This window comes from Gossypium hirsutum, chromosome A05, assembly GCF_007990345.1.
Source record: "Gossypium hirsutum isolate 1008001.06 chromosome A05, Gossypium_hirsutum_v2.1, whole genome shotgun sequence".
NCBI lineage: Eukaryota > Viridiplantae > Streptophyta > Magnoliopsida > Malvales > Malvaceae > Gossypium > Gossypium hirsutum.
In genome coordinates this window covers 77,468,858-77,491,847 of record NC_053428.1, presented here as the reverse complement: position 1 = coordinate 77,491,847, position 22,990 = coordinate 77,468,858, and positions in this window count along the sequence as shown.

Genomic DNA, 22,990 nt, shown 5'->3' with positions numbered 1-22,990 from the left:
CAGTAAGATGCTCTCATTTCCCATAAAGAAATTAATGAGCCAACATGAATGCTACACTTCATCGGTAAGATATTCGGGTAGAGCGAGAGGCTCCAAACGACGTAATCAAAAGTCTTCCTCCCTGATGGTGACTAGTGTGGGTAGTGTAGATGACCAAAAGTCGAAGTGTAAAAGCTACAATAAATTTCACTTTGGAGAGTGTTAGATGAAGAGCGGTGTGTGCTATAGATGTGGTTCTCTTGGCCACTTCTTCAGAGACTGCCCAGAGCGAACCGATAAAGAGGTGGAAGTAGCCCTAAAATCGAGTGCTCCTATTTTACGAGGTAGACCTCTGAGATATCCTGGAAGTGCTAGTGGCAGTCAGGTTGTGGTCAAAGACACTGTGAAATTAGAGGCTCGAGCCCCGGCAAGAACGTATGTAATACGTGCTTGAGAGGAAGCCTCTACTCCTGAAATCATCACGGGTACTTTTTCTCTTTTTAATATTTGTATTTTTGCCTTAATTGATCCAGGATCGACGCATTAACACATTTGCATGAGATTGGTGTCTAGTATGAATATATCCATTGAACCTATGGAATTTATTATTAGAGTGTCGAACCATTAGGCAAGTCAGTCCTGGTTGATAAAGTCTGTAAGAATTCTCCTTTGACGATTCAGGGTCATTATTTTCCGGCTAACCTTATGTTACTACCATTTGATGAGTTTGATGTAATACTTGGCATTGATTGGTTAGCCCTGCATGATGTAATTGTAAATTGTGGTAGCAAGTATATTGAATTGAAGTGCCCAGATGGTGAGATTCTACGGGTTAATTAAAGAGAATTGGATACACCGCCTGTTATAATCACAGCAATGGTTGCTCAAAGATATATAAGAAAAGGGTACGAAGCCTACCGTGCTTTTGTACTGAACACTGAGGAAATAGAGTTGAAGATTGAGTCCGTACCAATAGTATGTGAATATCCAGACGTGTTCCCAGAGGAAGTACCTGGATTACCTCCTGATAGAGAGATAGAGTTTGGTATTGAACTGGTGCCAGGAACAACTCCTATTTCTATTGCTCCGTATAGGATGGTACCGGTCGAGTTGAAAGAATTAAAAGCACAGTTGCAAGAACTGACGGATAAAGGTTTTGCAAGGCCAAGTTTTCGCCTTAGGGTGCTCTCGTATTATTTGTAAAGAAGAAAGATGGTTCACTGAGGCTATGTATAGATTATCGCCAGCTAAACAAGGTAACTATCAAGAATAACTATCCTTTGCCAAAAATCAATGATTTGTTCAACCAGTTGAGGGGAGCCACTATATTCTCTAAGATAAACCTGAGATTCGGCTACTACCAGATACGAGTTAAGGAATTGGACGTGCCTAAAACAACTTTCAAAATGAGGTATGGCCACTATGAATTCCTTGTCATGCCGTTTGGGTTAACAAATGCACTGGCTGTATTTATGGACCTTATAAATAGGATATTTCGACCATACTTGGACAAGTTTGTCATTTTGTTCATTGACAACATTTTGATCTATTCCAAGGATGAGACAGAGCATGCGAAACATCTGAGAACTGTGTTGCAGTCTTTACGGAAAAAAACAATTGTATGCCAAGTTTAGCAAAAGTGAATTTTGGCTCCAAGAAGTAGGGTTTTTGGTCATATTATTTCGGGTGATGGCATCCGAGTTGATCCAAGTAAGTTATCTACCATCATTGAATTGAAACCACCTAAAAATGTAATCGAGGTTAGAAGCTTTTTGGGCTTAGTCGGTTACTTCCGAAGATTTGTGAAAGGATTGTTGTCTACTTATCCAAGCTGGCAAAGTGATAGCCTATGCTTCACAATAGTTGAAGCCACACGAGAGGAATTATCTTACACACGACTTAGAGCTTGCCGCCATTATTTTCGCCTTGAAAATTTGGAGGCATTATTTATTTGGTAAGACTTGTCGTCTATTCACAGACCATAAGAGTTTGAAGTATTTGATGGTTAAAAAAGAATTGAATCTCAGACAGCGGAGATGGTTAGAACTAATTAAAGTTTACGAGCTAATCATCGATTATCACCGAGAAAGGCGAATGTGGTCGCCGACGCGTTAAGCAGAAAATCTTTGTTTGCATTGAGGGCCGTGAATGCTCGACTAGCGTTGTTTGATGATGGTTAAATCTTGGCAAAGCTAAGGGCTATGTGACAGCCCAAAATTGACCCTAGTCGGGAAGTGGTTTCGGGACCACAAAACCGAGTCATAAAAATAATTGATTTCCATATTCTATGCTTATTATGTGTGTACATGAGTATGTGGAAGTTTCATTCTCCAATTTTACGAATTGCATGAGAAATTATTAAATAGGGATTGATACGAGACATGGTGAAAATATGATAGGCTAATTTAAAATGGTCTATTAATGCATGTTGTGAAAATGATGGGTTTGCATGTCAAATTACCCAAAATTTGAGCTAGTGGTTGGCCATGCTATGGGTGGAAACATGTTGGGAACATGTTGGCCTAGTGAGGTATGTAGGAAAAAAATAAAATAAGGGGCATGGACATAAAATAATGAAAAGGGGTATGATGAATACAAAAAAAAAATGTGTGTAGTTGTTTCCCCCCCATTGCCGTGAGCTAAAGAAAAGAAAGGAGAAAATTTTTGTTCATCCTTTCTCATCTTCATTTAGCCGAAACTAGAAAGAAAAAAACAAAGAAAAAAATTACTCATCCTTTGGTTCATCCTTGGCCAAAAATTTTAAGGAGGAAGGAAGAAGAAAGGTTGAAGAGGTTCGGCCATGCATGTAGCTAGGCTAAGGTATGTTTGATGATGTTCCATGAGATGCATGCATGTTTTAGTTGTTAGCTTGAGTTCTACCTAGCCCATGGTCTAAATCTTGCTATGTGATGGAAATGACACTCGGCCATGGATGCATCATTCTTGGTTGATGTTTGATGTTGTGGTGATGAGGCATGAGGATGAGTTAAGATTCGGCCTAGGTGGAGTTTGTGTTAATGCCATTGCATGCTAAATATGAAGCTTGTTAATGATGCATGTGATGGTGGCTTGATGATTCTTGAACCTCCTTTTTAGCATTTTTGAGTGAGCACATATGTGCATTGGTTGCTAAATGGAGAAGAATCGGCTAGCAAGTTGTGTGCTAAGGCCGAATATAACTTTTGCATGTTAATGAGCAATGCATGTGTTAAATTGATGGAAAGGGAGAGGATGCTTTACTAGTGTGTATATGTGTGTATTAGCCAAGTTTTGAACTTGAAACAAAAGGGTGTTTAGTCAATACAAGTGACCATACTTGTAGAATGTATTAAGTGTTAAAATCGGCCCCAAAATAGACATGCATATTCGGCCAAGGGGGAAAAATTAGCTAAAATGTTGAGTTTGATTCATGATTCCGTACATATGTGACTTTAATGTCTAATGTATAAATATGGGCTAAGTGCCTTGTGTTCCTCTTTTCGATGCTCAAATGATTAAATCAATTTATTTGTTTAATTAAGCTCAAGAGCAAAGGGGAACTAAATCCGATAAAGGGAAGGAAAAAGTGGTCGAATAGCTATCGGAATCGTTCGACAACACTCGAGGTAAGTTCTTGAGTAAAAGAGCTTAAATTATGATGTGATTAGATCATGTTTTAAGCAAATTAAAATCATGCTCTTTGTGTGGCTATTGAGCCGAATTTGCAAGAATGATAAATGTCTTGTGTTTGAGTTTTGCTAACGAAAATGATATACGAATGGGCCATGATTTATTGTTAAATGTGCATGGTTATTTGAATGATGTCCGGGCTAAGTCCCGAAGGCTTGTGCTAAGTGACAATATTCGGACTAAGATCCGAAGGCATTTGTGCAAGATACTAATTCCGGGCTAAGCCCGAAGGCATTTGTGCGAGATACTAATTCCGGGCTAAGCCCGAAGGCATTTGTGCGAGATACTAATTCCGGGCTAAGCCCGAAGGCATTTGTGCGAGTTACTAAATCCGGGTTAAGTCCCGAAGGCATTTGTGCGAATTACTATAACCGGGCTATGTCCCAAAGGCATTTGAACGAGGAGCTATATCCGGTTAAATTCCGAAGGTACGTGATTTGGGAATGAATGAACTTGCTGTAAAATTCCAGTTAATACTCTCGAAACATCCCAACATTGAGGTATGTTTCGTATGTGCTTGAATTTAGTTGAGCCCTTACAAATAAGCATTCGCTCAGTTGATAAACGAGCTACCGGCCTTTGGCTGAGTTGATCTTTTGTGTATGTACATAAGGGTTGATAATGTGAAGCAAGTACGATATCGTAAATTTGTGCATATGAAATTATCCGTTTAGCTATATGAATGCTATACTTTTGTTGTGCTGGAATTCCTTGCTCAAAACTTACTAAGCATAAATTGCTTACTCCGTTTCATTGTTCCTCTGTTTTATAGATTTGGTTCTCCAACTATCGGACTCGGGATCTTGAGGTCAAAGTGCCCACACTATCAAAGCCCCTTTTGGTACAATTTTGGTTGAACTTCGAAATGGCATGTATAGGACTACCCGTTTGTTGTGGGTCGTGGACCCTTTGGACTTGTATAAATTTTGGATAGCCATGCGAAAATGGCTTATATGTGTTTGAGTATATTGTTATAATCATTTGGTGTGGATATGCTTGACAAGGATTGGCCATGGGGATGGTTAATCACTTTCATAAATTGTGCTATTTATGCAAAAAGGGCTAGTTGAATCATGGAAACCATGAAATAGGTAAAGTCTACCTTAAAGGCAGATGCTGACAGCAGCAGTGATGTAGATTTGGAAAATCACTAAAAATAGTAGGAAGGAATTAAATAGTGAATAAATTATGAAAACAAACCTTGATGAATCTACTTTCATAGGAAATTAACGAAACAATCATACGGACAGCATGTTAAGAGATATTCAGGTTCTCGTGAGACAGGGCCAGAACGGTTTCTGGATTTCCTGTTCCGACTTTGGAAATTCATTATAAATTAACCAGAGATAATTAGGAGTCATACCATATATGGATAGATTCCTCTCTGAGTCTAGTTTCTATAGAAAGAAACGGCATCAGTATTAGACCTGTACAGGAGATATCCAAGTCGTAATGCGCAAAGGTCAGGGTAGTCGATCCCTGTAACATGGGCGACTTTGACTAATAAACTGTACTAATTGGCCCGACCAAAAATTCTATAAAAAATATGTAGATGGACATATGAGTCTAGTTTCAGGGAAAATACGAACTGATTCGAGTTGTGAAACTCAAGATATGATTTTTTAAAGGACTAGTAGCAGATTGGCAGTGTTGGGAAATTTTTTTATAAGGGGTTAAAGTCTGTTAACACCTCGTGTTCGACTCGGTGTCGGTCTCGGGTTGGGGTGTTACATTTGATTGGTATCAGAGCTATGGTTTAGTCGATTCTAGGACTACCGTAATGCGTTGGGTCTAGCTATACATGCCATTTTATGTGATTACTTGATAGTGTGGTGATTTCTGACAATTGTAAATTGTTTATTTATAGTAATGGATCCTGATCCCGACCGAGAGGTAGCTGATGATCTTGAGAGTGTAGCCCTGCTCCCGCACAAGGGACAGTGCCGGCGGACTCTCAACCTAATGCTAGTAACTCGAATGAGAAGCTAGACAAGCTTTCTATAGCGTGATGAATGATTGGTTCAACCAATACATTCGAACTAATACGGCTGTCCACAACCTCCATTCCCGACTAATACCACCCCCGCACCTACAATACCTCCAGTAACTGACCAAATAAGGTCAAATAAGCCCCCAGTTGACAGAATCCGAAAACATGGGGCTACTGAATTTAAGGCTACGGATAGCGACGATGCCGAGCAAGCTAATTTTGGTTGGACAACACTATCCGGGTACTCATGAGCTATCTTGTACACCCGATGAATGCCTAAAGTGTACTATCTCCTTGCTACGCGATTCTGCCTACTATTGGTGGAGTACTCTGACTTCTGTTGTGCCCCGAGAGCAAGTAACTTGGGATTTTTCCAAACTGAGTTTCGGAAAAAGTATATCAGTCAGAGATTTGTTGATCAAAAATGGAAGGAATTTCTTGAGCTTAAGCAAGGTTCTATGTCAGTTACTGATTACGAGCGAAAATTTGTTAGACTTAGTAGATACGCTCGGGAATGTGTTTCGTCCGAGGCTATTATGTGTAAACGCTTCGAGGATGGGCTGAATGAAGATATAAAAATGTTCGTTGGCGTTCTTGAAATACGAGAGTTCGTAGTACTTGTCGAGCGAGCTTGTAAAGCCGAAGAGCTTAGAAAAGAAAAACAAAAAGTTGATGGGGAACTGGAGAGTTTCGTAAAAGATCTTCGGGAAAGTCTCTTCAACAGGCATCGAAGAAATTTCGAGATGATGTGGGCTGTTCGAGAGGCACGTCGGGCCTTTTTAGACGAGATCGTGATCGACCCCCTGTGGGTACACGAGGCACTTCGGTCGCCAGTGTTGGGAATGAACGTCGAGACAGAACGAAATGTCGATATTGCGGTAAATGGCATTCGGGGAGTTGTAGATTCCCTGACCGCTCCTGTTACAAGTGCGGATCGGTTGACCACTTCATTAAAGATTGCCCGAGGTTGTCTGAACAGAATGTAAATCAGAGTGGGAAACCGGGTGCTACCACTGCTCGAGGTAGACCATCTGGAAATACGGGCAATGCTGGTGGTGGTCAGAGAGGATCTAGAGATGCTACGACCAGATCCGAGGCTCGTGCGCCTGCTAGAGATTATGCTATACGTGCCCGCGAGGATGCTTCTTCGCCTGATGTTATTACCGGTACTTTTACCTCTTGGATACTAATGTAATTGCTTTGATTGACCCCGGTTCTACTCATTCTTACATATGTGAAACCTTAGCATCCAGTAAGACTTTACCTATTGAGTCTACTGAGTTCGTAATTCGGGTGTCAAATCCCTTGGGTCGTTACGTGCTTTCGACAAAGTGTGTAAGAAATGTCCCCTAGAAATTCGAGGTTCCTGTTTTCGGCGGACTTGATGCTTTTGCCGTTTGATGAGTTTGATGTTATTCTTGGTTCGGATTGGTTGACCGCGCATGATGCGGTTGTGAATTGCAAAAGCAAGACTATTGATTTGAGGTGCGCAAATAACGAAGTAATCCGAGTTGAGTCTATGGACTTGGAGGGGATGCCAGCTGTAATATCAGCAATGTTGGCCCAGAAATATGTAAGAAAAGGGTGCGAAGCATACCTTGCGTATGTACTGGATGACAAAGAATTAGACAAGAAACCCGAATCTGTGCCGGTGGTTTGTGAATACCCGGATGTTTTTCCTGAAGAATTACCGGGTTTACCACCTGTTCGGGAGGTAGAGTTTGGTATTGAGCTTGTACCTGGGACTACGCCAATTTCGATAGCTCCGTATTGTATGGCACCAACTGAGTTAAAAGAGTTGAAAGCTCAGTTGCAAGAATTGACGGATAGAGGTTTTGCTCGACCAAGTTTCTCACCTTGGGGTGCACCAGTATTGTTCGTGAAAAGAAGGACGGAACCATGAGGTTGTGCATTGACTATCGTCAACTGAATAAAGTGACGATAAAGAACAAATATCCGTCACCGCGTATCGATGATTTGTTCGACCAACTGAAGGGAGCCTCAATGTTCTCAAAAATAGATTTAAGATCGGGCAATTATCAGTTGCGAATTCGAGATTCGGACATACCCGAAAACTGCCTTCAGAACGAGATATGGTCACTACGAGTTCTTAGTGATGCCGTTTGGGCTCACTAATGCCCCTGCGGTATTTATGGATTTGATGAATCAGATCTTCAGACCATATTTGGATCGGTTCATAGTTGTGTTCATTGATGACATCTTGGTCTATTCAAGAGATGAGACCGAACATGCTGAGCACCTGAGACTGTGTTGCAAATTTTGCGGGATAAGCAGTTATATGCTAAGTTCAGTAAGTGTGAGTTCTGGTTAAGAGAGGTTAGCTTCTTGGGTCATGTGGTATCCGCATCGGGTATTCAAGTTGACCCGAGCAAAATTTCAGCCATACTTAACCGGAAGCCTCCAAGAAATATTACAGAAGTTCGGAGCTTTTGGGGCTCGCCGGTTATTACAGACGATTTGTTAAAGGTTTCTCGATGATAGCCACACCAATGACGAAGCTACTTCAAAAGGATGTTAAGTTCGAATGGACGGAGAAATGTCAGAAAAGTTTCGATCAACTGAAAACTCATTTGACTGAAGCTCCAATTTTAGTGCAACCCGAATCAGGCAAAGAGTTTGTCATTTATAGTGACGCATCCCTACTTGGGTTGGGTTGCGTATTGATGCAAGAAGGTCGAGTTGTGGCCTATGCGTCGAGACAATTAAAGCCACATGAGAAAAATTATCCGACCCATGATCTTGAACTAGCTGCCATCGTATTTGCTTTAAAAATATGGCGACATTACTTATTTGGTGAAAAGTGCCATGTATTTTCGGATCACAAAAGTCTCAAATATTTGATGACTCAAAGAGACTTAAATCTGCGACAAAGACGTTGGCTTGAGTTGTTGAAAGATTACGAGCTTGTCATTGATTACCACCCGGGAAAGGCTAATGTGGTTGCGGACGCCTTAAGCCGGAAGTCATTGGTTGCTTTACGAGCAATGAATGTGCATTTGTCTGTTCTACCTGACAATGTGTTAGTTACTGAATTAAAAGCCAAACCATTATTGATTCATCAAATTCATGAAGCCCAGAAAGTTGATGATGAATTGGTTGCAAAACGGGCTGAGTGTGCTCCGAACAAGGAATCGGAGTTTCAAATTGATGATGATGATTGTTTGAGGTTCAGAAGTCGTTTGTGTGTTCCAAGGAGTTCGGAACTCATTTCGATGATTCTGAACGAAGCCCATTGTAGCCGAATGTCAAGTCACCGGGGAGTACGAAAATGTACAACGATTTGAAACGTTGGTTTTGGTGGCATGGTATGAAACAGACATCTCCGACCTTGTTTCGAGATGTTTAATATGTCAACAAGTGAAAGCGGAACATCAAGTGCCTTCAGGATTACTTCAGCCAATCATGATACCCGAGTGGAAATGGGATCGAGTCACAATGGACTTTGTGTCCGGACTGCCATTGTCAACAAGTAAGAAGGATGCGATTTGGGTTGTTGTCGATAGACTGACTAAGTCGGCTCACTTTATCCCCGTGTGTATGGATTTTTCATTGGATAGACTAGTTGAATTGTACGTTTCTCAGATTGTGAGATTACACGGGGTACCTATTTCTATCGTGTCGGATAGAGATCCTAGATTCACCTCGCGATTTTGGAGGAAATTACAAGAAGCTTTGGGTACCAAGCTGCATTTTAGCACTGCTTTTCATCCCCAAACCGATGGTCAATCTGAGCGGATAATTCAGATACTTGAGGATATGTTGAGATGTTGCATCCTCGAGTTCAGTGGTTCATGGGAACGGTATTTACCTTTGATTGAATTCGCTTACAATAATAGTTTTCAATCAAGTATTAAGATGGCACCTTACGAGGCTTTGTACGGTCGTAAATGCCGTACACCATTGTTTTGGACCGAGCTCGGTGAAATTAAAATTTTCGGAGTTGATTTGATTAAGGATGCCGAACAGAAAGTAAAGGTAATCCGTGAAAGTCTGAAAGCAGCCACAGATCGTCAAAAATCGTATGCGGATTTGAAACGAAAGGACATTGAATATCAGGTGGGAGATAAAGTGTTCCTTAAAGTTTCGCCTTGGAAAAAGGTACTCAGGTTTGGCCGTAAGGGCAAGTTGAGCCCGAGATTCATTGGGCCGTACGAAATCTCCGAACGAGTTGGTCCGGTTGCGTATAGATTGATTTTGCCTCCTGATCTTGAAAAGATTCACGACGTCTTTCATGTTTCGATGCTTCGACGCTATCGATCTGATCCATCGCATATAATTAGCCCATCAGAGGTTGAAATTCAAGCCGATATGAGTTATGAAAAAGAACCGATGCGTGTCCTAGCTCGTGAAGTGAAAGAGTTGCGAAACAAAAGGGTTCCGTTAGTTAAGGTGTTATGGCTCAAACACGGGATCGAGGAACCTACTTGGGAAACCGAGAGCTCGATGAAAGAACGATACCCAAACCTATTTACCGGTAAGATTTTCGGGGACGAAAATTTCTTAAGTGGGGGAGAGTTGTGACAGCCCAAAATTGACCCTAGTCGGGAAGTGGTTTCGGGACCACAAAACCGAGTCATAAAAATAATTGATTTCCATATTCTATGCTTATTATGTGTGTACATGAGTATGTGGAAGTTTCATTCTCCAATTTTGCCAATTGCATGAGAAATTATTAAATAGGGATTGATATGAGACATGGTGAAAATATGATAGGCTAATTTAAAATGGTCTATTAATGCATGTTGTGAAAATGATGGGTTTGCATGTCAAATTACCCAAAATTTGAGCTAGTGGTTGGCCATGCTATGGGTGGAAACATGTTGGGAACATGTTGGCCTAGTGAGGTATGTAGGAAAAAAATAAAATAAGGGGCATGGGCATAAAATAATGAAAAGGAGTATGATGAATACAAAAAGAAAATGTGTGTAGTTGTTTTCCCCCCCCATTGCCGTGAGCTAAAGAAAAGGAGAAAATTTTTGTTCATCCTTTCTCATCTTCATTTAGCCGAAACTAGAAAGAAAAAAACAAAGAAAAAAAATGCTCATCCTTTGGTTCATCCTTGGCCAAAAATTTTAAGGAGGAAGGAAGAAGAAAGGTTGAAGAGGTTCGGCCATGCATGTAGCTAGGCTAAGGTATGTTTGATGATGTTCCATGAGATGCATGCATGTTTTAGTTGTTAGCTTGAGTTCTACCTAGCCCATGGTCTAAATCTTGCTATGTGATGGAAATGACACTCGGCCATGGATGCATCATTCTTGGTTGATGTTTGATGTTGTGGTGATGAGGCATGAGGATGAGTTAAGATTCGGCCTAGGTGGAGTTTGTGTTAATGCCATTGCATGCTAAATATGAAGCTTGTTAATGATGCATGTGATGGTGGCTTGATGATTCTTGAACCTCCTTTTTAGCATTTTTGAGTGAGCACATATGTGCATTGGTTGCTAAATGGAGAAGAATCGGCTAGCAAGTTGTGTGCTAAGGCCGAATATAACTTTTGCATGTTAATGAGCAATGCATGTGTTAAATTGATGGAAAGGGAGAGGATGCTTTACTAGTGTGTATATGTGTGTATTAGCCAAGTTTTGAACTTGAAACAAAAGGGTGTTTAGTCAATACAAGTGACCATACTTGTAGAATGTATTAAGTGTTGAAATCGGCCCCAAAATAGACATGCATATTCGGCCAAGGGGAAAAAATTAGCTAAAATGTTGAGTTTGATTCATGATTCCGTACATATGTGACTTTAATGTCTAATGTATAAATATGGGCTAAGTGCCTTGTGTTCCTCTTTTCGATGCTCAAATGATTAAATCAATTTATTTGTTTAATTAAGCTCAAGAGCAAAGGGGAACTAAATCCGATAAAGGGAAGGAAAAAATGGTCGAATAGCTATCGGAATCGTTCGACAACACCCGAGGTAAGTTCTTGAGTAAAAGAGCTTAAATTATGATGTGATTAGATCATGTTTTAAGCAAATTAAAATCATGCTCTTTGTGTGGCTATTGAGCCGAATTTGCAAGAATGATAAGTGTCTTGTGTTTGAGTTTTGCTAACGAAAATGAAATACGAATGGGCCATGATTTATTGTTAAATGTGCATGGTTATTTGAATGATGTCCGGGCTAAGTCCCGAAGGCTTGTGCTAAGTGACAATATCCGGACTAAGATCCGAAGGCATTTGTGCGAGATACTAATTAAGGGCTAAGCCCGAAGGCATTTGTGCGAGATACTAATTCCGGGCTAAGCCCGAAGGCATTTGTGCGAGTTACTAAATCCGGGTTAAGTCCCGAAGGCATTTGTGCGAATTACTATAGCCGGGCTATGTCCCGAAGGCATTTGAACGAGGAGCTATATCCGGTTAAATTCCGAAGGTACGTGATTTGGGAATGAATGAACTTGCTGTAAAATTCCAGTTAATACTCTCGAAACATCCCAACATTGAGGTATGTTTCGTATGTGCTTGAATTTAGTTGAGCCCTTACAAATAAGTATTCGCTCAGTTGATAAACGAGCTACCGGCCTTTGGCTGAGTTGATCTTTTGTGTATGTACATAAGGGTTGATAATGTGAAGCAAGTACGATATCGTAAATTTGTGCATATGAAATTATCCGTTTAGCTATATGAATGCTATACTTTTGTTGTGCTGGAATTCCTTGCTCAAAACTTACTAAGCATAAATTGCTTACTCCGTTTCATTGCTCCTCTATTTTATAGATTTGGTTCTCCAGCTATCGGACTCGGGATCTTGAGGTCAAAGTCGCCCACACTATCAAAGCCCCCTTTTGGTACAATTTTGGTTGAACTTCGAAATGGCATGTATAGGACTACCCGTTTGTTGTGGGTCGTGGACCCTTTGGACTTGTATAAATTTTGGATAGCCATGCGAAAATGGCTTATATGTGTTTGAGTATATTGTTATAATCATTTGGTGTGGATATGCTTGACAAGGATTGGCCATGGGGATGGTTAATCACTTTCATAAATTGTGCTGTTTATGCAAAAAGGGCTAGTTGAATCATGGAAACCATGAAATAGGTAAAGTCTACCTTAAAAGGCAGATGCTGACAGCAGCAGTGATGTAGATTTGGAAAATCACTAAAAATAGTAGAAAGGGAATTAAATAGTGAATAAATTATGTAAACAAACCTTGATGAATCTACTTTCATAGGAAAGTAACGAAACAATCATACGGACAGTATGTTAAGAGATATTCAGGTTCTCGTGAGACAGGGCCAGAACGGTTTCTGGATTTCCTGTTCAGACTTTGGAAATTCATTATAAATTAACCAGAGATAATTAGGAGTCATACCATATATGGATAGATTCCTCTCTGAGTCTACTTTCTAAAGAAACAAACGGCATCAGTATTGAAGCCCTGTACAGGGAGATATCCAAGTCGTAATGCGCAAAGGTCAGGGTAGTCGATCCCTGTAACATGGGAGACTTTGACTAATAAACTGTACTAATTGGCCCGACCAAAAATTCTATAAAAAATTATGTAGATGGACATATGAGTCTAGTTTCGGTGAAAATTTACGGAACTGGATTCCGAGTTGTGAAACTCAAGATATGATTTTTAAAGCGACTAGTACGCAGATTGGCCGTGTCTGGGAAATTTTTTTATAAGGGGCTTAAAGTCTGTTAACACCTCGTGTTCGACTCCGGTGTCGGTCTCGGGTTTGGGGTGTTACAGAAAATGAGCGAATACTAGAAGAAATCGAAAAAGAAAAAGAGAATGAAAGAAATGAAAAAGAGATTGAGATTGAAAGAGCATGTGAGCAAGAAAAGAAAATTGGAAAAGAGAGAAAGATTGAAGAAAGAAAAGATAGTGAGCAAGAATCAAGTGTTGTTAAAAAAAAAAGAAATGAAGAGTGAAAGTGAGTTTTCAACAATAAAAGAGACTGAGGTAAAAGAAAAAGGATTTGAAAATTAGTTAGAAAAAGAAATAAGTGAAAAAGATGCAAGTGAACAAGAAAAAGTGAGTAATGTTTTTACTAACCAACGTGTGAGTTGTCCTTGTATTATTACTTCTTTTCAGGTTTCTAGAGATTCAATTGATAAGTTTCAACTTCATTACCTACCTAATGAGAGACAATTTCAATTGATCAAGAAAGGTAAGGTTGAAAATGAAATCCAACCACAAGTGCTTAAATGTAAGCAAGGTAAGGAGTCTTTAGCCATTGAATCATGGCAATCCAATTTGAATATCGATGAGGAAATTACTAATGACTTAGTTTTTGAAATATCTCCTCATTTTGATTTGGTTAATTGTCATTCTTTGTTTGTTCTTGAAAATTTCAATTTAAGTGGAGGCATGAAGAGTTGTTCACTTGATGTGTTTTGTGTTGAAAAATCTGTTGATGTTGTTCGATTAAATCGACGAATACAAAATGTGATCTTGTGTGATAACGAGTTTTCACATAAAGTGTTTAATTTGTTTGAATGTGATGTTAATGTAAACTCTTTAAAGTTTTGTATGGGATCCTTATGTATGTGGAAGAATTTTAAGATGTTTTATTGTTTGAATTTGTTTATGCCTAAATCTTCTCTATTTGGTATGTGATATTTATTGGTGAAAATGAAATATTTGTTGCGTTGTGGAACGAGTGATCAAAACCATGTTTTTAAGCCCGAAGCATGTTTTCATAAGTTGTTGATAAATGAAGGTAAGCATCATGAATTTATTCTGCATAAATGTGTTAAAACCTTTCATCTGCTCCGAATTTTATCATTTTGTTCGAAAATGAAGCATGTGAATTTTGTTGGCTTATAAAGTCAAAATCAAATTTTTGATTATGGAAATTGTTCTATATTGTGGTTTAAAAGATTCGAGCATGATTCATTTGATAATGACTTTAAAGTGCTTCATGTTCTTTCTATGATGCCGATTAAGGAACTTTCAAGTCTAAGTGAAATGGTAAGAGACAACCTCGTTTTTGATCCCGGTGATTATCGTTCTTTATTATTGATCAAGGGATTTGAACCAAGGGATTTTGATTTTCGAGACTATAACTATCAAAAGTTTTGTTATTCTGGATCATTATTGAAAGAAATCAAGCATTCTGAATTTTGTGTGAATAGATGTGTGAACCATTTGTGCTTGCTTGATGTTTTGTCTTTAAATTTGAAAACAAAGTTGTTGAACTGTGAAAGTTGCAAATACTAAATCAAAGCTTTGGTTTTATATCGTTGTTCAAAGGAATTGAGTCATGGACTTCTGTTGTGCAAAATTATAATTCTCGAATGCTTCATGATTCTGGTATATTACCATTGAAGAAATTTTTGATTCATTTTGAAACAGTAAGGCCAACTCATGTCTTTGATCCCGGCATTGGTTCATATGTTCAATTTTTGAATAAGGTTTCAGAAAGTTCTTTTGAGCTTATAAACCATGGTGTCGCTAATCTAATTCATTTTTGTGTAGGTGTCACTTTGAAATGGTTCCCTCTTAAAGAGGGAGGGCATAAAAATAACTTGTTTCCTTTTTGAGGCATGTGTGATTTTTAGGTTCTTGGGAGCAACTATGTCAATTTCATCAACTGACGGTGAAAGATTTTTTGCAAGCAAGTGGCCCCATTTGAGGACAAATTGCTTTAAAGAGTGAGGGATGATATGGCCATGCCCCGATAATGCTCTTGGACCAGATCACCAAGCATGGTTTGCAATCTCTTGCAAGCTGACCTAGCTCGACCCTAGCTCAATGGAGCTCAATTCACCTTGATTCTAGCTCATTGAGCTAGATTCCATCCTTTTTTACTTTATGCGTTTTTAGTTGCTATAATAAATCAATTTATTTAGTTTAGCTAGTTAACTTAGTTTCAGCTCATAAATATGATATAATCTGAAGTTAATAATTACATGTTATTAATGTGTCTTAGTTTAATGCAAGTGTTTAATATGTCTTAGCTTCTGCCGAATTTAGTTTGTATCTTAGTTCTTATTTGTGTTTAATATGTCTTAGTTGAGACAAATTAATTACATGTTCCAAATTAATTAGTGTAGTTGCTGTTGAATTTAACATGTCTTAAGCTAATTAATTTGCTAAATTAATTGGTGCAACTACATACATTGGATGGTTTGAATAAATGTGAGCTGATGATTCCTTTATTCCAAGTTGTCCATTGTGTTCTCCAATAGCCTTTAAGTGGTTTCACACTTGCTGGAGATCCCGTTCACATCCTTCGATTTTGAGTTATCACACTCAAGGGCTGTTCAATTTCGTTTGTTCACACTCCAAAGCTGTTGAAGTGCCTTAAGCTGCCTTATAATTTCACTTCATTAAATTCCAGCTGAATCCTTTTCTCTAAGGGACTGTTCGTTAACAAACATGCATTCACATTAGTCCATTCAGCTAACAATTGATTTCACACCATGGAAGCTATTCAAATTCGTTTGTCCACATTGGAGGCTAATTGAATTCAAGTGTTCACACTAATTGGGCTGTTTGTGCGCCTCAATGCCTATTAATTTGGTTGTTGCTTATTCGGCTGGCCAAGGAGGAATTAAAGGCTGCTTATTATTACTTTGGCTGATCAATACTTGAAGAATTTAGCTCATTTAAGTTGAACATAATATGCCCATTAAAGTTCATGACTATTTGGAAACCCAAGGCAATTCTTTAAAGGATGTTCACACCTTGTAATTAGCTAGGTTCATGTAACACCCCTAACCCGTATCTGTCGCCGGACCAGGGTTAAGAGGCATTACCTAACATATCGAAATATTTAGCAATCAAAAGTTATACATCATCATTTCATAATAAAAGATCAACATAAAGTCCCTTTCATAGGTCAACGAGAACTTAAATATGCATTAGGAAGGGTCGGGACTAAACCAAACACATACAAAATTTTTCAAAAACTTAAAAATTTCTAAGTTACAAAGATCACAAGCCCATGTGCCTCACACGGCATTAGACATGCCCATATGCATAGACCATGGCAAAACATGGCATACATACTAACTTGTCCACACGGCCATAAGATACACCCGTGTGTCTAACCCGTGGTCGAAACTGACTTGGCCACACAGTCTGGCACACGCCCGTGTGTGTGCAACTGTGTGATCTGCCCAGGCTCCTTTCGAAATGGCCTTCAAGCTAGACAGCAGAGACACACGCCTATGTCCCTGCCCCGTATGGGCAAAAATAGGCCACTGACAAGGCCAATATGCCACCTATTTGGATCCTCCCTACAATTCCAAAATCAAGCATCATATATGCAACATTTTCGGCCAAATACAACTCTAAACATGTATCAATCAATCCATAATATCATCAACCAATTTCATGCTCATTCTTTATACCAAAACATACAAAAATCATAAACCAAGTTCATTCAATCATACATTACCAACATCTCAATTTCTTATCCATCTACATGCCGAATTTATACTAAATTTAACAATTAAGCACATACCAAATTGACCATTTCATTTAGTCATTCATATGCATCAAAACATACCATTTTCTCATCACATAAACCATAACAAAACCAAACCATATTCACATCCATTATCAAGCCATATCACTTGGCAAAACATATATTTACATCTCAAACCATATTCACATACTTATAGCCTACACATGCCACATAACCAAATTTCAAAACATTATTTACTGAAATGATAACCCTATAGTGTGATGACGTCTCCATCGACTTCCAACCCGAGCAGATCTCTAAAAATCTATAAACATAGGAAAAACACACAAAGTAGCTTTGAAAGCTTAGTATGCCATAAGCAAATAAATCATTTCAATGATATTTATAAACCAATATCACTAAACCAAAATTAAAAAATCTCAATCACAAATACCTTCATTATACTCATAAATTCATGTAACCACATTAAATAATTCACTTAACTTATTTATCAATGAACGTATAACCATGCTTTCAAATTCGATTAAGAATCGTTAACTTAATCATATAATTCAATCTCGCACATATTCATTTCATCGCCAACCAAACCATGGCCATTTATTACAAATCATACATAAAGTTATATCAACTTCTTTATAAACACTTCCAAACTCGAACATCTATAATTTTCTTATTCACATAAACCAATTTCACATACATGAATCATATAACCAACTTAACCATTTTAATTTCATTATCTGTTCAAGTTTTCAAACCAAGTAATCATACATCAAAGCCATGTTTCATGTTTCGTAAATCTCATATCTGAAACATAACACCACAATTTCATATAACAAATATATATAACACATCATATTACTCATCCTTATTCAAAGCCATATCTTACATTCATTTCACATCTTTAATCTTATAAATAACATTAATAATGCTATTCAATCCAACTCATTTCATCATTCATTTACATAATTTTCATCTACTTCATACTTAACATCATCAACCACATAGATCCCGTACATACCTGTATCATTACGTTCTTATCTATCACATTTATCACTTCAATGCTCGAAGCACTAATTCATTTGATCATCCTTGAACATTCAACGAACTAGCACACTTAGTGCCAATTAATTAGCCGAAGCTATAATTATATTGCACACTTAGTGCCATTGCATTAAACCGAACTTATATTGGTATCGCACACATAGTGCCATTTACACAGCCAATGCTGTTATAATCTCGCTCACTCAGTGCCATTTTAATAGCCGTAGCTATTTCATTTTTCGCACACTTAATGCCTCAAACTCAATTCACATTTTACATACTTTAACTTCATAATCATATTCCCTTACAACTTAATTCAGCACATATAATACACATACATTTCAATTTAATAACATTTATTTACTTATGAACTTACCTCGTACTAACACGAAAGGACCGGAACGACTATTCGATAATTTTCGACTTTCCTCGATCCAAATTCGATTTTCTCATTTCTTGATCTAATTCGATACAAATTCAACTTACTTAATCATATATTCAATCAAATTCATCTAAAAACACATAAATGGGCTAATTACACTTTTTCCCCTGACATTTCACAATTTTCACAATTTAGTCCCTAGTTCACAAAACACAAAATATTCAAAATTTGACCACACCCATGCTTGGCCGAATTTCACTAAGGTCCTTAGCAGCCCATTTCTTTCATTTATTTTACATTTTAACCACTCAATTTACAAAATTTATAATTTAGCCCAAATTACTCAAATTCATCAAAAATTCAAATACAAAACATATTTATCTATCATCAAGCTTCCATATTTCATCAATTAACATTTCAAAACTCAAAAACTCAACAATGGCATAACTCAATGTCGTCATCAAATTCTTAAATTGAGGCATGCGCTTGGTAAAACATGAAGCAACGATCTCAAAAATGTAAAAATTATCAAAAACCAATCAGCTAACATACCTTAATCAAAGATAGCCATGGCTGAACCTAGCTTGCTTCTTTTCTTTCTTATTCTTTGCTAATTTCGGTCAAAATAATGAACAAATGCATGGCCACTTTAATTTATGTTTTATTATAATACATATTATTCACAATGTACTTTTTTAACCTTTATAATTTAATTAGAAAACCATATAACATAAGCCCATAACCGTCCAAGCTATGAATTAATGGCCTAATTTCATTTCAAGGCCTCCACATTAAAGAACATAAATTATTACACTTTAACAAATAGCTAGCCACTTTTACAATTTACGTGATTAAGTCTTTTTTCACAAATCAACACTCAAGCGATGAAATTTTCATACGAAAATTTCACACATATCAATTCACATACTTTAAGCACAGAAAATAATATTAAAATATTTTTCTGACTCGGATTTGTGGTCCCAAAACCACTATTTCGACTAGGGTCTAAACCAGGCTATTACAGTTCAGCTCCATTCTCACTTAATTAAAGCCAAGCTATCTAGGAGACTACAAGGGATGTTTTTAAGAAGGTGCTAAGAAATTTTAGCTCAATTAAGCTGATTTGAGCTGTCCATTTAGTTTCTTTTAAGTCCATTTGGCTAGCCTAGATGTTTAGCTATAAATACTTAGCTATTTTCATGTTGTATAGACTTTTTTATACTTTGATGAATTTTAATATCTTTTTGAGTTTATTCAACTCTCAATTTTCGTTTAAGACTGAAGTTGGCTTATCTAGCTTGCTAGTGGTGTCATCCTTGTTTCTTTGAGCTTATCACTTTTAAACCGAATGTGGCATTCACCATTGACACCTTTGGTTTGTATCTCTTAATAGATAATGGTTTAAGGTCCTATCTTCTATCTTCCATCCATCTTAAGTGTCGTATAAGGTTTAGGTCAATACTTTCAATAGTATTGGTTCTAGGTTCAAGTCAATACTATCTATAGTATTGGTTCTTCCTTGGTCTTAAGTCAATTTCATCCAACTATCCACCTTAAAACTTACTTTACTTCTTGTCTAGCTAAAACTATACTTGTTCTATCTTAACACTCTTTGAAACCCTTTTGTTTAAGCCTACATTTAGCCAAATTGATCTAAACTCTGAATTGAACGAAACTTCTACATTTTACGATCGGGCATCTAAGCGACTCGAATCACTTCACCGAAGCAAGATCGCATTAGTGAATATGTTATTTTGACTTAGTTAGAATATGGTTGTGAATGTGTTGTAGTATGTTGTTGTTTAACCTTTGATGTAGTGTATACTTGGTGGTTATTCCGATATTCACTGAGCTTGTTCAAGGTCGCCTACTTTTGTTAACCATTGTAGATGTTTAACGTTTGCAGTGTGTGTAACACCTTTAACCCGTATCCGTCATCGAAACAGGGTTTCATACCATTACCGAAACATTCAGAACACTTTACAATTTATTTATGTAAATTGCTATTCAATTACCGAGATCATTCAAAACGTCAATTAATTGGACCCTCGAGGCCCAATACGAGCATTACAATCAAGTCGGGACTTAATTGGATACTCATAATTTTTTTTGCGACATTTCAAAAAAATTTCCAAGGTTGTAGGGCTCACATGCCCATGTGGTCTAGGGACACACCCGTGTGGTCCAGTCGTGTACTACACACGCTTGTGTCCCTAACCTATGTAACTCTCTAACTTTTAAGGCATAAAGAAATTGAAGTCACATGGCCAAGTCACATGCCCGTGTGCTAGGCCGTGTGGCAAATTTTATTTTTGAATTTTAGCTGTAGTTTTCACACGGCAGTGTAACACACCCATGTCTCTGCCTGTGTGCCCAATTCTGAGCATTCTGTTTCTCATTTTTTAAGTTGCAAGGGACACATGGCTGGACTAGACGCCGATGTACCAGGCTGTGTGTCACACACGGTCTAGACACACGCCGTATGTCTACCCGTGTGGACAAAATAAAGCCATTTCTAGCTTTATTCTCACCCAAAATCACACCAATCACCTGTACTTAAACTCACATCCAAATACCAACCATTTCAAGCATTCAAGTGAAGCAAACTCTATCATTCAACATGGCATACCATTACATGCATACCTATTCATAATCTTGCCTTAGTCTAGTCCATATGTTAGACATAATAGATCAACTACTTAACACACATGTAGTTACCATAGTATGACATTACAAATATATCAAAACAAACCATTACTAGCCATTCCAATGGCTAGATTACAACCATCATTTACATTTACATGCCAATATATACAACCATAATTGATTTACCATATTGTACCGACATGGGCCGATGGATAGTGTGAGTGATGTTCGCCAAGCTTCCAATCCAACGAGCTTCCAATTCACTATAAAATAAGGAAATAAAACTAAGTAAACATACAATACTTAGTAAGTTTTAATAACATGGTACTTAACTTACCATTCATTCTATTTTGAGGTAACTATGTAAGGCTTATTCAATCAATTTGCCTTCAAGCCCTACACATTTCCTTATTACCCTTGTTAGTCATATAATCCATAATAACATCACAAACATATATGGGCTCAATAACAATCAAGTTTCCATGCACATATGCTTTCCACAACATGTATTCATTTAACATGTATAAATCATCTTTTATATTACAAGTATAATTTCATAATAGTTCATCCTGAGTTTAGATCATTTCATATCAGAACTTTAACCCTATTACTTGGAATATCAAGGTCACATTAGTACACTCAAGGTGTACAAGTCTAGAATCAAGGATGTACGTACTCATCAAATAAATTCCATGTACAATATCATCATTTCATATTTCTATATATCAATTATCACGTATCATCATTTTCATGTATTTCAGGCCTATATGTGTAATAACTCATTTCTTATTTATATATTCTCATGTCAAGAACTTTTACCTGTTGAATTTATCTGAAATATCGATGGATATGCAGGTAGTACACTCGAGGTGTACGAATTAGAATCCGTCAATTCATGTCCAATGGTACCCATAGGGTAATATATCAGAAAGTACACTCTCAAGCCACACATGTATACGACAGGATTACCAGTCCAGGATAAATCATTTTTATGACATATGCTTTAAAGAGCTTGATCTAGATTACCCGTCTGGGCTAAATCCAATCCATAACATATGCTCGAGAGGACTCATATCAGGATTACCCGTCCGAGCTAAATCCCATCCGTAACAAATGCAAGACCTCATTCATTTCGATAAATCACATATCCATCGAACTTTCCATTAATTCAACTGAGATTTAAACATTTTTCTCAAGCATTATCGGGCATGTGATTATTCCATACATCCATAATTCATATAATTCAAAAAAAACACATTCCATATTCATTTCAAGCATATAAGTAACATTTTCATACGAAATTTAGCATTTTTCAAGCATTATCAAGCATGTGGTCAATCTCATATATTTATGCATTTATGCAATTCAGATGCTCACATTCAACTCAAGCATAAAATTAACATTTTTATCATTTATCATTTGTCGGGCATTATAATTGATCGGACACTTTCATTTATTGGGCATTAACAAGTATGTGATCATTTCATATATTTATGGCATTTATACAATTCACAAATACAACAAATTCAAGCATAGAAACATATACAATTTAGTTACACGAACTTACCTCAACAAATGTTCGTGTACATAAATCTACTAATCTAAAATTTTCCTCCTTTCCTCTTCTAGCTCCGAATTTGGTCTATCCGGATCTATACGAGTAAATTTAACATCAATTTATCATAGTTTATATTCAAGTGGACTCAAATTTTTATTCTAGGCAAAATTGCCATTTTGCCCCTACCTTTTTCAAAAATTCCCATTTCGTCCCTAGGCTCGGAAAATAAAATTTTTGAAATTTACTCCCTATTCCAAGCCTGACCAAAATCCCATTACAAAATTTATAGCACATGTATTCATAAAAATTTAGCATTTTTCTTC